General features: G+C 38.6%; 1 long non-coding RNA gene across 2 annotated transcripts; it reads left to right on the top strand.

Moving 5' to 3' along the window:
- Window positions 1-7,086: 7,086 nt before the first annotated feature.
- LOC141728694 (uncharacterized) lies at window positions 7,087-13,886 on the top strand. 2 transcript variants are annotated; one of them, XR_012579841.1, is made up of 3 exons: window positions 7,087-7,157; window positions 12,475-12,671; window positions 13,573-13,886. It is a non-coding gene; the product is annotated as an uncharacterized LOC141728694 (long non-coding RNA). The 2 variants fall into 2 exon arrangements; XR_012579842.1 differs by lacking the exon at window positions 7,087-7,157 and adding an exon at window positions 7,187-7,519.
- Window positions 13,887-14,835: the final 949 nt, after the last annotated feature.

Genomic DNA, 14,835 nt, shown 5'->3' with positions numbered 1-14,835 from the left:
CACTATCCTTCCTCTTCAAAACACAGAGATAATGTGTATACACACTGTGTTGCAAGCAGAGGTTTTTGTGGCCACCCGATCTTTCCAGCAGGCACAGAGAGATCTCTGTGCATGATATTATAACAGAGCTGCCTATTGAACAGCACTGTTCAATGAGAGTTGGTAGCAGAGTGTGTCAGTAGTGATGGGTCTCACCTTGGGCACTTCAGGTCTTCTGCTCTTCCTAGATATTGCTAAAAAATTCTTTACTGTGAGGGTGGTGAGGGACTGGAATATATTGCCCAGAGAATCTGGGCGCACCACCCCTGAAAATGTTCAAAGCCAGGTTGGATGGAGCCTTGAGCAACCTGGTCTGGTCAATGGCATTTCTGCCCATGGCAGAGGGATTGAAACTGGATGATCTTTAAGATCCCTTCCTACCCAAACCACTCTTATGATTCTATGATTCTATGATTTTACTGTGGTCAGCTGCAAAAAAAAAAAAAAAAAGAAATATAACAGGGCACAACTTCATAAGGCACAAACAGAGTGATTACTTTCTTCCTCGTTTTGTGAAACAGGTGGTTAAAAAATCTGAACTTAATCTGTCCCAATTTGAACTACTATAACTGCATTTTCATGGAATGCTCAATACTGGAAGAATTCCTTAAACTTATGTCTGCATTGGTAGTCCTCAACAGAACAGTTGTTTAGAAGAATTTAGGTCACTAACTGCAGATTTCAAAGTTTAACTGACATTAGGATCAAGATAATAAAGAAACTATTATGTGGGTGGCATATGTTTTCCACTTATAGTGCCATTCCTACTGTGGTTAAAGACAGAAAAAAAGAATGTTGGAAGAATAAAATATTCATTGGTGTGCATATGCTGGAAAAACCGTTACTTGGAATGATGCCAAGAGATTTCACATTATTTTATTCTTGTAAAATGAAGGAGATACAAAACCCCACAATATTATTGTTCTTCTCATAAGGTTTTACAGCTCTTCAAAATGAAAAGTACTGAGGGAAAATTATGTTTTTTTATATTAGTCATGATATAAAGCATCACAAAAGTGGTAACATGTAAAAGCGATTTGTTCACTGTATTAAACACTAACCGGCATAACTGGCTGCATGTTTTAAATCACAAGGTAATTTCGAGTATTTAAATGAATGGAGTGTGATTAAATACGCAAAACCTAAAAATCAAACATAATGACTGAAAAGTAATCAGCACCTCATTTCCCTATGTTCAAATATCAGAGTGAAGCACTCTAAGAAACTGAATCATGCACCGTAGTGTACTTCATCTTGCAGAACTGAACCTGAGACATGCAATTACCATAAACACTCAAAATAATTGTACATTTAAAGAATATATAGATGCCTCCTAAAGGATCATCTATTGTAACTATGCCTTCAGCTAGATGGTGTGCAGTAGCTGTATACAATTTCCTTCAGCTGATAGAAAACATGACCTCCACAGATTGCTATGCTATTAAGTACATAAAACAGCAAAGCCTCCCTTGTTTTCATTTATCTCATTTATCTCCTACACAGCTTAGTCTTTTCACAGCTTATTTGAAGGAAAAATATATTTTCAGTTTTGTTATTTACGCAATTGTCTCACACAAGCTCCAAGTGCATGCCAAACAGAGTTGCTGCTACTGTGGTTAAGAGAAAAGGGCTGTTATGAGGCAAGGTGGTGCCTCTGTGCTGGAGCCCTGCAGACTGTACTGGGCTGTGCTGGCCCTGAGGGACTGACACTGGGAGCATTTCAGAACTTGTGCTGGATTGCAGTTTGATGTGCTTTGTATTTATGCCTTTTACCTTTTAGCAGTTCCTTCCTCACCAGCTGCCATCACCTCAGTCAGAGCAGCAGCTGTCAGGTACCAAGCACACTCTTTTGTGACCTCTTGCCAGCCCTCCTTACTCCCTTCCCTGAAACAAATCAGCATAAAAATAGAGTCAGGAGGACACAAGAAATAAATCTGGCCAAATCTTCTGATCAGCTCTCTACTATTCTTGTTAGGATTGCTGTGTACTTATCTAGGGCATTTTTATTCTACCGTGTACTTAACACTTGCACACCTTATGCCTTGATGCGCTCAAACACTCTTGGCCTGTCTTGCTGAATTACAAATTCTGGAAACAATCATGAGGGTGGAATGGAGGCAAAGCCAATGGTAGTAAATCCAAGTTTAAGAAAGCATCTGGAGTGCTGAAGGGTTTGAAAGCAGATGTCTGTAGTCAAAGATTTTGCCATTACCTATCTGACAGTTCAGTCACATCAGAAAAGGAAAATATTTACAGAAAATATTTAAGCCATCTCGAACAAGAAATATTTAAGTCATCTCAAGAAAGAAAATTTGAGAACAGAGAAAGAGATTACAGGACAGAGGAAAGAACCAATATGAAATTAGGGACACCAGGCCAAATGCTGGAAGAATAAGGGGAATGGGAATGACCCAGCCTGAGGTAGAAACAAATTGAAAAATTTTTAATCAGGGAACCCCTCAAGTTGGCAGCCTCCTGGGTTATGAAAGCAGATATCCAGTTGCAAAGGCTTTCACTTTGTTATACTAAGAAGATCTGAGATTTTAGCACAAGAATAATTTTGAGATATTCTCTTAATGCACAGAATATCTAAGTCCATCTAGCTTTAGGATGGCACTAAACCAGTTGTTGAAAGAGTGTGTGTGATGCGACTGCCTGAGACTGCTGACAAGATAGAGGATGACCTCAATGAATCAGTAGGTCTGTTCCAGCTTTGTATTCCCATGGGAAATCTACTCTAAAATAAATCTACAGTTTTGAATTTATGCACTTATAGAAAGCTGCAAGGTTGAAATCCTCCCTGTAAAAGGTGCCTTTTCTGCAGTTCTTTGGGATGGCAAAAGGAGAAGCGGAGCCAGCTTTGTAAAGGAGTATTTTCTGTGCATCAAGGAGAACACCTGGGTTCTGACTTTTCCCTGGGTTTTACCAGTCTCTGGTGCTAGTATATGAGTAACCTATCTTTAAAAGCAGACACCCTGCCAGTTTATCCTAGCAATCATTTAACAAACATAGTCTCAATACCTTACTCCAAATTCTAATCTCTGGCAAGTCTGTGATGTGTAAGTGACAATAAAAATTTCTTATTTTCCAATATTCTTTTGCATAAGTTGAGAAAGGAAGATTGATGCAATTATGCTGATGAACACTGGGAAAGAATAATAATTCTCTGCCAGGGACACAACAGAGATCTGGTTGCTAACATCAGTGAAACAGCTTAAAAGAAAATCAGAATGGTTTGTTTCAGTCTCTCCTTAGGAAGCTGTTCAGACAGAATTGGCATTCCAGAATCATTGTACTTTTACAAGTATTTGCACACGTCAGTAGAAGAATAAAATAAATTTTAAAATCTTGTCAGGATAAAACCAAAGATTTGAGAGAGGTAAGCTAGACAAATCAGAGGACAAATGCAATGAGTGAATGTTTGAATACGTAGTAAAAGCACATCATCTACAATTTCTTGCTTGTGAATTTAGATTACAGACTTTGTTTCACAGGAAAATGTCAGCAGTTGAATTTCAATGCAAAAAAATTCTACACCTCCCTAGACAAATACCTACAGTTATGTTTAGGTACCATTCTTTGTTTCCATTCTGCCTGTCTTGGAAACTGGGGTGCAGAGGATGGAAGCTTAAAATGTCAGAGCCTGTAATAAGAAGGTTCAATACACACATGCACACACACACACACATGCACGTATGCTCCAGTGTGCATGGGATATAAAGTTGCCCTTTATATTTTGGGGCCCATCATTCATCACATTTTAATGCTGCAAGTAATAAAAAGGCCCCTTTTCCTCATCTTCTTTGATAAACATGGATACAGAAACATCCTTTTTCTTGATGAACTATGTATTGGAACCACATTTGATCACTGAGGATTCCAGTTTCTAAACTCTCATTACAGGTTCTCTGCTGTGCCACAGCCTATGGATGGCACAAACATCTGTTACTACAATTACTAGTGCAAAAATAAATAAATAAATAAGCATGTAGGAGTATAAGCAAACACCATCATATCATATCATATCATATCATATCATATCATATCATATCATACAAACTACAGGTACTTAAAAATAAAGAGTATCATAAATATGAGAAGAAATCCTCTCACTACTTGAGAGTAAATAAGTAACACTGATTTTAATCAAAGAAGAAAGACTGAGGAACTCAAATGGGCAGACCTGATGGTTTCAGCATGAATTTACATTTAAGAGATGCATCTTGCTGGTTTACCTTAAATACAAAATAATCATAGTATCTCTTAGCATTAAAAGCAACCACTTTGGGAAACTTTGATTAGTTTTGAAGGTATATCAGAGCCCACATACAACCCTTTCTAATTTTTTAAGGATCAACAAACTGGAAAAATAATTTAACAACCACAGTCTATAATAATTCTCCATGACATTTCTTAAACCATATTTCTTCATTTGTTTAACAAAAGTTCATTCTCAGGCTTATATTCTTCATCAACTGGAGCCAAATATAATACTCTGACTGTTGCTGATGAAAGAATAGTATTTATAATTGTACTTTCTGCTTCAGCATCCAGTCCTTCTTAAAAGTATGTTGAGAGGAAAGATCAAGAAAGACGGTGCTCTTTGACACCCTGGATACCAGCAGAGAAACTGTCAGTTCACTAAAATTTGGAAACAACATTTAGACAGCTGTAGCTGTGTTAGAAAAGTCAAAAAACTTTCTCATCATTCTGTGGCAAAAAAAGCTGGGGAAAAAAGAGATAAGAGAGCAGGGCAGATCAAAAGAGGTTTTAGATGGCCTGTGTTCCCCAGTACAGAATTACATACAAATGACTAAATGAATACAGCAAATACTTTTATTTTTTTATTCTATTTTATTCAAACTGAAACTGAAAAGGCCCTATTTTAATAATAGGGTCTTTAGGAGAGGACAAAAACTTCTCTTAGACAAAAAAAAATAGACAAAAACTTATAGACAAAAGCTTCTAGAAGTATCTTGGATTATATGGAATTGGAAGTTAAAATAGCTATGAGGAATTGACTAAAAAAGTTTGCTATATCTCTAATAATTTAATCAGTTTCAGCTGTAATAGAGATAGGTCTCACATATCTTTAAAAGCTGATATTAAGAAAGTACTTTACAAACTGAAGACCCAGAGAAATAGTGTAGAACAAGGCAGAGGAGAAGATTAGTCATGTCAAAAGAAAATTACTGTGTGTCTTGTACAAAACCTTTTCAACTCCAGTGAAAATATTCCCTTTAAATGGCAGTGCACCCTATTGATCAAGAGAGAATTGGAAATGCTACAGTACTAAGAGATAAAGTACAATTTAACACAATAGGGGCAGACAGAAAATTGCAGTTCTTCACAGACGGGCTAAAGAGCTGTATTATTTAACTAACAGGCAAGGAATTCCATTGCAGTAATGAATTACAAAGAATAGCTGAGAAGTACTGGAAAAACAGACATATCTAGAGCTTCGTAGCACTGTAAAACTTCTATTTCCCACAAAGGAAAGACATAGACATATAGTTTGCTATCAGCCATGTTTGCATTGCAAATCCAGAGAGTTAATTTATAGATTTACAAATTCTTAATTTGAACTTGGGAAGTCTGAATTTTTTTCTCTCTTCCCAACCTGTATTCACCACAATGCTTTTTTTAAAGCTTAATATGCAAATGACCCTTTTATACTTGGCTCATGAGCATTGAAGAGGGCCCCAGACAACAAGGCCATCTTGCTGAGTGAAAAATGTAGGGCCAAATCTCTCCCACTTTTCAGGAAATGGTACTCAGATACCATATGAGGTATTGTATAAAATGTGCCTGGTGATGTATAAAATATATCTTTCTTTAAAAAACTGAAAAGCAATTTTAATTTTACTTTTTAAACTTGATTATCCTGGTTTGCTTTGATTTCTTCCATGATACCAGGTTTCTCTCAATGGCCTGCTGCAAAGGTGAGGCTGTGCTTCACTAGGTGTTTGAAACTGCTGCAGCTCCTGAAGTGGGGCTGTGTTCATGCCATTTTTAAAGAAAACGTCTTTTCGTTGTATAATCTCAAAAACAGATGCAAGCCAGAGTTCCATTCTTCTCTTCCCAAACACAATCTGCTTTTAAGCTGCAAATCAATCCAGCATGTCTCAGATGCCTGCCTCCAGCTGACTTCTCTCTTTAAACATAAACAGTTCAGATTCCTAAGGCCTGTTACTCTGACAACCCCATGATGCCATCCTTTAGACTCCCCAAGCTCTGTAAATCTTTGTTCCATCACAGCTTGAAGTGGACCAGTCTGTTTTCACTGCTCAAGATATGGAAAGCCATAAAACCAGCTTCCATGGTAAACTCATCAGCTTATGAAATTGTTTCAGTATGACCTAAGAACCCATCAATGAAGCAGATAAGTTGCAGCTTTCTTATTTTAAACATCTTACTTATTTACAATCTAATTATTCAGTGCTGTTTTAAATCTACAGCTGGGAGGAAAACTCCATTTATTTCTGTAGTGACTCAGGCTGAAAAACTGCTGGCCTGGTAGAAGAAGAGGTGACTACATGCACTTGTATGAGGCACACCAGATGTCTGACAGATGGCCTTTGAGCATCTTTAAGTGCCTAGTGATATGAGGAGCAAGCACTTCCAAAATGCATTGATGCAAATCACCAAACTCCAACATATGGAAAAACATGCAGGTGAGTATGCACTTAACAGAGCCTGCCAGTTACCATCTTTAGGAGGTGAACATTGGTTCTTAGCCACAATTCCAAAATTTCCAATGCCCTGTCATAAAGCAGAGAGATATCCATTCTTCACAACAATGGTAACCTACAAAAAGGCTTGTTACAATAATTAGCAGCTACAGGCTATACATCCAATGTATTTTTTTTTTTAATTAGAGGGGAAGGAGAGGCATTAATAATTTGGTGTGTTGGAAGATGAGTGCTTTTTTCAGCCTTAAAAACAGTGCAAAGAGAACACAGTTTATTTTAAAAGGGGCTAAACGCATGCCTTGCTAGCAGCAAACATGATGTGCTGTTTCCATAGAAACAGAGGTTGGTATTATTAAAGGAAGAGAGGCTTTCTGTGGCTGGTTCTCCTGAGGGACCCTCATTTACAGATAGTATTGGGTAAACTGGGTAAGTGAGTTTTACCACCTGTTGTTAAAGATCGTTAGATATGCCTCTTTAAAGCTTTATTAACTCTCTGCTAATTCATGACAGAAGTGTGAGGAAAAACATTATCCCCTACCTATAGGTTCTTCTGGAAGAAGATTTACATTAAAAATTGAAACCAAAGCCACATCCTCCTTTTAACTGAGTTGGCTTTGAAGGATGCTATTTGCCGTTATCCTGGTAGAAGAATAGAGACATAATTTGTCTCTGTCTCATAACCAAAAAAATTTCCCTCCTGATGAAGACTTCAAAGTCTGTATGCCTGAATAAAGAGACCAAGAGGAAACTTCTGAAACCGGAAAATCGAGAAGTAGAAAAACGACAAGGTACTATTTCAGAAAGTTACCGAAGATTTAAAACAAAAGTTATGCATCTGGCTATCTATTGACTCATATGTCCTGTGGTTAATCTTACTTTTTAATGTTGTGAGATACTTTCAGATGTGATAACGTTCAAGTCTATTTTTGTCAGCATTCACTGATTTCTATATGCTGATGCTGTTAAAGTCATTGCTGCTCTTGGCCTTTTCAGCTTCAGGACTGACAGAGTAAATGGCACATTGGGAAAGGTATGGGAATGAGTTCCCCATCTCCATGATCTAAATACAGTATGCTAGGTGCTAAAAAAACAGCTAATCATGTTATAGCATCCTGTTGTCCTACATAAAAAATATAAGCCTAGTTTGCAATGGGGCTGGAGCTAAACGTTTTTTATTATCACTTTTCTTTCAATTTTAAAGCATAATTTCTTCATGTCTTCTGCAAATCCTAAATTGAGCTGCCGATGTTCTCTGGTTCCATTCGAGGCCATAGGAAACAGTGGGCTTGGTAAACTACATATTTTTACTAATTATGGACTATTCCACACAACGAAGACAAGCAACTTTTGCCAAATACAGGAACTACACAGCTATCATGCTCTGGCTATTGTTTCAGGATTTGTACATAATCCAGATATAAATGGTTTGAAAGGATTGATATAAAACACAGGTCTGGACTTAGCAATATTAAAAAAAAAAATCTTAGAGTCAGTGTGGGATACTTCACAAACTACAAATCTCCTTTGTACATATCTCCTTTGATCCCCGTTGTTTTTTGTTCATCTAAAGTGATACATTTTTAATAATTCCACTCGGCCAGGAGGAGCTGGCGTCACTCTGTCAGCACACTGATTATGGTGCATGAACTTCATATCTTGATGTTGCTTCTGGAAGCTTTATTTCAATGTGTTTCAAGAAAGAAAAAAAAAAGAAAAAGCTGCTTTGAAGTATTTGCTACAGAAGCCAGATTATCTCTTGTTTTCTGTTTGCTGTCACACTTGAAAATGAGATTCATAGAAAGACAAATTAATTATATGTTTCCAAGCTTCTAATCTTTAGTAAAAAACAGAAAGTCAATGTGCACACAGAAAGGACATATCAATTTTTTGGTCTCTTCTTCTTTTGCTCTCAAATAGCTTCTCTTTTCACTCAGTTTGCCAGGGCAGTTAGCCAGCACTGTTCCTAAAGCTGCCTGTTGCAGCAGGAGTCATCTCTTTAGTCCTCCTACCTCAGCACGATGACCTCAAAGAGAACCCCACTGAGCTCTTCAAAATGCAAATTGAAGTTGACAAAGGACAAATCCTGGAAATGCTGATGCAAAATGGTAATGCAAAAGAACTTGGGAAAATAATAACTATGGAAAGAAACTGAGACTTGTACTGGCTCTGCATTATAAAATCTGCTCAGTCTGGAGAGACTTGGTAAATTTTGCATGGCACTTCACTGTACCTGCTGGTTTCTGCTCTGAGGCTGCCATGGGTCAGAGGGATCAGCAGCAGAATGAGGGTCCCTCGGGAGCAAGATGAGAGCTAGTCATCAGAAAGCACTTAATTGCTTTCTGTGAGGTATGCAAGCTGAGGGCAAATCTCTGCTCAGAAAAATGCTATAATGAAAAAGATGGAAAAGCACTATGAAATGTCAACAAAAGACAGAAAGAAAGTGAGCAAGGTGCAGTAATTTTGGAAGAGATAAGTTTATGCATACATGTCTGTATAAATCCCAAATATATGTGTAGCGCCTTCAACAGGAATGGAGAGTGAACTGAGACTTAGCTGCGTGTGCTTGAGACAGCTGGACATCCACCCCAGCTCTAGAAAGGTGGGCAGAATGCAGATGAGCAGATGTGTGTGTTTAACACCTTTCTGCCTGCTCAGTGTCCGTGGGTAAGTGAGCCACACCTCCACCCAGCAAAGGCTGCTGCAATCTGTGTGAGCCAGCTGCTGCCTGCAGTCGTGCAGGGGAAGCATTGAGCACCCACCAGAGACAGCTGGGCCCTGCACACCCTGCAGGGGGACAGTGGAGAAGCCACCCTACACGAGCCGGGGGTGTGCCCACACTGCTGGCTGCACATCAGACAAATTATGGGTGGGCATCAGGTGTAGGGGATAGAGTAGCCTGGCGATCCTGGTGAGCACAGTGTGAACCACAGAACTCCAGTAAGGACCTGTCCATGCTGGTCTGCCCCAGAGAAAGGCAGCACACAAAGAGGAAAAGGGAATGAAATAAATCTGCCTATCCCTTCAAAATAACACTCTTCAGGTTTAATTTTACATGAGAGTTTTCTTAGGACAAAGTGAGGAAAAACTCTCTTCAGGAAATACATGATTTCATTTTCAAAGAAAAACACAGCACATAGCAGAACAAAATTTAGAATTTAAAAAAGCAAGCATTTGACATTTAGGGGAAGCCTGTACAGCCTTAATTATTTCACTGTATGCCTACAAACTATGACACACTTTTATGATGTACCTTTTTTTTCTAACTTTCCTCTCATTCAGCACAAGATTCTCATGGAGATAGCAGCTATTTAATATTTGCTTTCTTCTTGTTTTTCAGTGTGCAGTTCACCAAATGTCATTTACTGCACTCCATAGCCTCATCTGAAGGTGGAATTATCCTCTGTAGGCTGCGTTTCTCCTCACTATGGTACCTGAGTGCCTCTTAGACCTGAATGTATTTCTTTAATATCCATTCAAGGTGGGAGGGGGTAGTTATCTCGTCTTCCAAGATGAGAACCTGGACATGGGAATTAATTTCCTAGGAGGATTTAGGATGTAATTTGTAGCATCTGCTTTCAAAATACTCTGCCATTTAGTGCCTGGCCCATCACAAACAGAGCAAAGAACACATTTGCTAACCAGGGAGAGGTATTGGCAAGAGGGGAACAGACTCAGCACTGTTTTTCCAAGAGTGAGAGATTTCCATTCCCCTCAAGATTCACTGTCAGGGATGTCAGGGACCGACATCTGGGATAAAATGAGAGAGCACCAAGTGATGGATTCAGTGCCATTCTTCCTGTAGTCTGTAGGTAATAGCTCTTATCTACACTAGATAAAATAAATTTGAATCCTTCTTCTGCATAACTAGATTTAATTTGGATCAAACTTAATTGGGTATGACAGTAACGAAATTGAAAACAAATCTATCATGTCATAACATCACCAGGTATTGCAGTACTTGTAGGTTTGTGGGAGTCATGATTTAGAGGGTGTTTTTTACTTCTCAGTCCTCTCTGCTCTCCCACTGCTACATTCTTGCTGTGGAGCTGGGATCTGATTCTGTGGATTTTTTGCTAGGAAACTCTCCCCTCTTCCTCACCTCAAAGGCAAGAAATTTTCAAACTGAACAATGTTTTCTGGACTCCTGACACGTGGGTGCAGGAAGAGAGCCCTCTACTTTGTGCAGCAGCACTACCTGGAAAAGCAAGAGGGATGAAGTCAGGATGCAGCAGTCTGGGCAGTGCAGGACTGGGCTGGGCCCCCAGGGCTTCCAACTGGCATTGTTACAGTTCAGTGGCACAGCATAATATAATACATTTATTATCAGAAGATCTTTCTATGGCATTTATGTACTGTCCAAAACTAATTTCAGCTGCCATTCTTGCCCTATGAAGCTCATTTTATGTTACTATTCTTCACCAGATCAGGAACTACAACCTACCATTCCTGCCTCCCTGGTGCCTGCCTCAGTATTCAGAATCTCTCCCTTTTTATTAGAAATTTTGAATCAGAGCTGAGCCTGTTTTATGAACCCAGCTGAGGCTAACTATAGCAGGATTTATGCAGCTCAGAACTTTCAAGTTGCAAGTTCTGTTGAGGTTCTCTACACAAATGTAGCAATAAGAAGGTCTAGCTGTGAACGCCCTCTGGTTACTACACCTCTGAATATCTTCCTGCACGTTTCCCTTGGGATGTAGGCAGATATTTCAAAGTAAAGAGCACTCAGTAACTTTGAATGGCCACACCATAACGCCTACCATCTTTTTTTTCAGCATGTTTGGCTTTATACATGGAAGGGCAGCTCCTATTTAATTCACTTGAGCCTGATGTGTAAACCTGGAGTAACATGGTGAAATAAGTAGAACTACAGGCAGAGCAGAAAAGCAGAACAAGCAATTGAGAGTCTCATGCAAATTCTCACAAATTATTCCATCTAAAGACTTTGGAGATTGGAGACAAAAATAGATGTCTGGAAAATAGCCTTTAATGTAAACTGAAGCTTTGAACTCCACAGCAGTACTTGTTGCAGAGCAAAGATCTTGTTTGGGTAGTATATCTTGAAGTTTAGTAAAACACTTCTTGAAGAAGATACTTGAAAGGGAATGAAGTAAAATTAAAAAGAAGGTAGTAAACCATAAGTCTGGCATGAGGGACATGGCATCATAAGGTAAGTCAAGAAATTGAGAAAATTCCAATTCTCTGGTTTTTAAAGATGGTAGTTTAAGAAGACTGTTTGCAGAATTTTAAATGACACTGAGACATCGAGGCTCTACCTCAAAACAGACCCTCCTTAGCACTGTGGGATGATGGAAGAAACCAACAGACATTTTAAGAAAGGGCTCACTGAGGGAAATGCCTCTTGCCCTGTATATTTCCAGTTGCCCTATTGCATCAGTGCTTTTCGAATAGAACAAAAATGATTTCACTAGAAGAAAAGTGCCAGAACAGGGGGAGGCAGCTTCACAGGAAAAAAAGAAGTGGTGAAGCTCTGTGTTTGGAAAGTGATGATATTTTCATTCCAGCCTTATCCTGCAAAGAGTGAGATGCAACTAAACACTCTGTTCCGTGAAAAAGCCAAGCAAAACCCCTAATCATAAGTAATAGTGTCTTGTTAAAGTGCAAAAAATGGGGTATGCCTTCATCTGAAAAGAGCATCTTCTTCCTCACCCAAGTTGTTGTACACATATTTTCTGCTGATTTCAGTGACATTTTAGACAATTTTTGGTTTGTTTCCTTTTTTCAGAGTATACCAGCAGGATGAACACAAAATTCTCCCAAAAAGAATCAGTTGCTGATGCAGACAGAGGAATACTCTATTGCAGCCAAAGGGGAGTTTTTCTGTCACCCCTTTTTGCCACACCAGGCTGATCCTGACCATGGGAATTGCTCAGGTCTCCTCAGATCTGAGTTTCATGTGTTAACTGCACAAAGAAGAACCAGGTCAGTAAAGTTTGCTCTGTAAACTGTTTAAGTGAATTCGTTTTGGTTGGAGCAAGAAAAGGTTCAGTTTAAACAAGAAGCAGTTCACTGATGGACAGTAGTTTCCCATAGAGGAGCAATGCTAAGTGAACTAGGGACACAAGGCCCTTCCACTTTTCCCACCACCACAGCTGGGTTCAGACCAGAGCAGCTACTGGCAATCAGATCACCCACTGTCTCTTGCAGAAAGTTCTGCTCTTTAAGAGCCAGAGTTAGAGGTTTAAAGCTACCCAATTAGGCAATTTGGGGGAATTATTTTTTTTAATGCAATGATTATACTTGAGTCACTGAATACCAGAAAATACATATCTTCCTATGTCATTTTTATGCCACAAATCTGTGTTTTGCTACCACCAGAAATGTTCATAGAGCTAATGTGGTGTGACAGCAGTCCAAATGAAATTAATCTGCAAATTGTCTTGGTAGCTTGAGGTTGACAAGAATTTCTTCCCAGCTGGAAACCACAGAGGGAGAGCTTCACAGATCACTTGGTCAGCTATATGCCCCATTAAACATCACTGACTGATATCAGTGAAGGCTTATCAATCACCAGGCTCCCAGAGAATGTGAAGAGATTAGGAAGGGCACAGTTTAGTATGGAAAATAAAATCCTTGGTGGGTTTTCTACATCCTCCAGTCTGCTTCGCTTTGTAGTCGAATTTTAATAGGAGTTTAAGGAAAAAAGATGGAGAAGAAACGAGGGTCTATTTCTGTCTTTTCTCACCTAATCCCTTCTCTAATGCTTTGGGAAATTGCTGGCACAACCAGATTATCAGAATAACTTCTCTGTAATTGCAAGACTTCTGGTAGAGAAAGCATTATAATTTAGTATGAAACATATGCTTTCCTTCTGTTACCACAGGCGTATGAGGCCGCAACTTTGCCCTGATTTCACAAGATGAAGACAGAAAATGATGCAGTGTTGCTCAATTTCACTTGGTCATAATGGCTAAAAATTAATATAAAACCCTGCCATCTAATGATTGAAAACAATGAAGATTTTCTTTCTGATGCTTTCATAGATAAGATGTCAATTGCTTTGATTAAGCATCATCAACAAGTTAGTACAATTTTATTTCCTAAATAAGCAGCTTTCATGCTTAAGCACATACTCTTATATTGATCTTTTTACTGTTTGCAAACTATATTCAGATAGAAAAGTAAAATGAAAATAAATCAAAACCTGAATGTTTCACAAATAAAAGACAAAATCCCTTCTTGCACTTTTTTTGGCAGCCCTTTCTGTCAGCTGGAAGATGAAATCTCAAAAAAAGCTCAAATAAGAGATTCAAAATATATAGCAATGAAATAATAATTGCATATTTAGAAAAGGTCAAAAGTCATAAAATTCCCTAAGCTATCTATCAGTTTTCTGCTTGAAAAGTAGTCTGAACCTGGGACTCTCCATTTGCATCCCTGCAATGTTAATTTCAGAACATGAATAGAAACATGAACTCCTAAGGTGCAGATGCCAGGTGAATGCCATTCTGAATCAGTGACAACAGCTTCTTTGGGAAAATACAGCTGTGCTACACATCAGCAAGCAGAATGACCACTGGCCCATTACCAAGTTAGTTTACATTCTAGAGCAAACCTAGCCAGGATTTCCAGGAAGAATCATGTTCAACAAGAGGGAAAATATGCTGAGTTAAAGGGAGTGAGGTCTAATGCCAGTAAATGATTTGCATGTTATAAATATCTTCCCAATCACTGCTTAGGCAACATTTTCTTATCTACAAAGCATCTGGTCTGTGTACAGGCACAGCTGCATATCTTTGAAGTTCAACAACACATCATTTAACCATTCCAAAACCAAAACAAGTAGAATTTACTAAAACACTCCAAACTTGAAGAAATAAGGGTCCAATCAAAATGGATAGAACCGAAGTGGTATAATTTTTTTATAGAGAGTAAATTTCTAATGCCATTCCTAGTTTTAGTTTGAACTTTAGGTTTCAGAGTATTTTCATCAGTATCAGTGCACTTAAAATTCAAAAGATTTTCAATTTAAGACAGTAGGAAGGAAGTCTTAACAAATGTCAGATCTCTGAAGGTGAAGTGTGTTTTAAAGATCAGTCTAGGAAACCTGAATAAATGAGCTCACTGAAGCACCTACCTATTCCTA

This window comes from Zonotrichia albicollis, chromosome 3, assembly GCF_047830755.1.
Source record: "Zonotrichia albicollis isolate bZonAlb1 chromosome 3, bZonAlb1.hap1, whole genome shotgun sequence".
Classification (NCBI taxonomy): Eukaryota; Metazoa; Chordata; class Aves; order Passeriformes; family Passerellidae; genus Zonotrichia; species Zonotrichia albicollis.
Note: the sequence above shows the minus strand (reverse complement) of the source record. Positions and strands in the feature narration are given on the sequence as shown.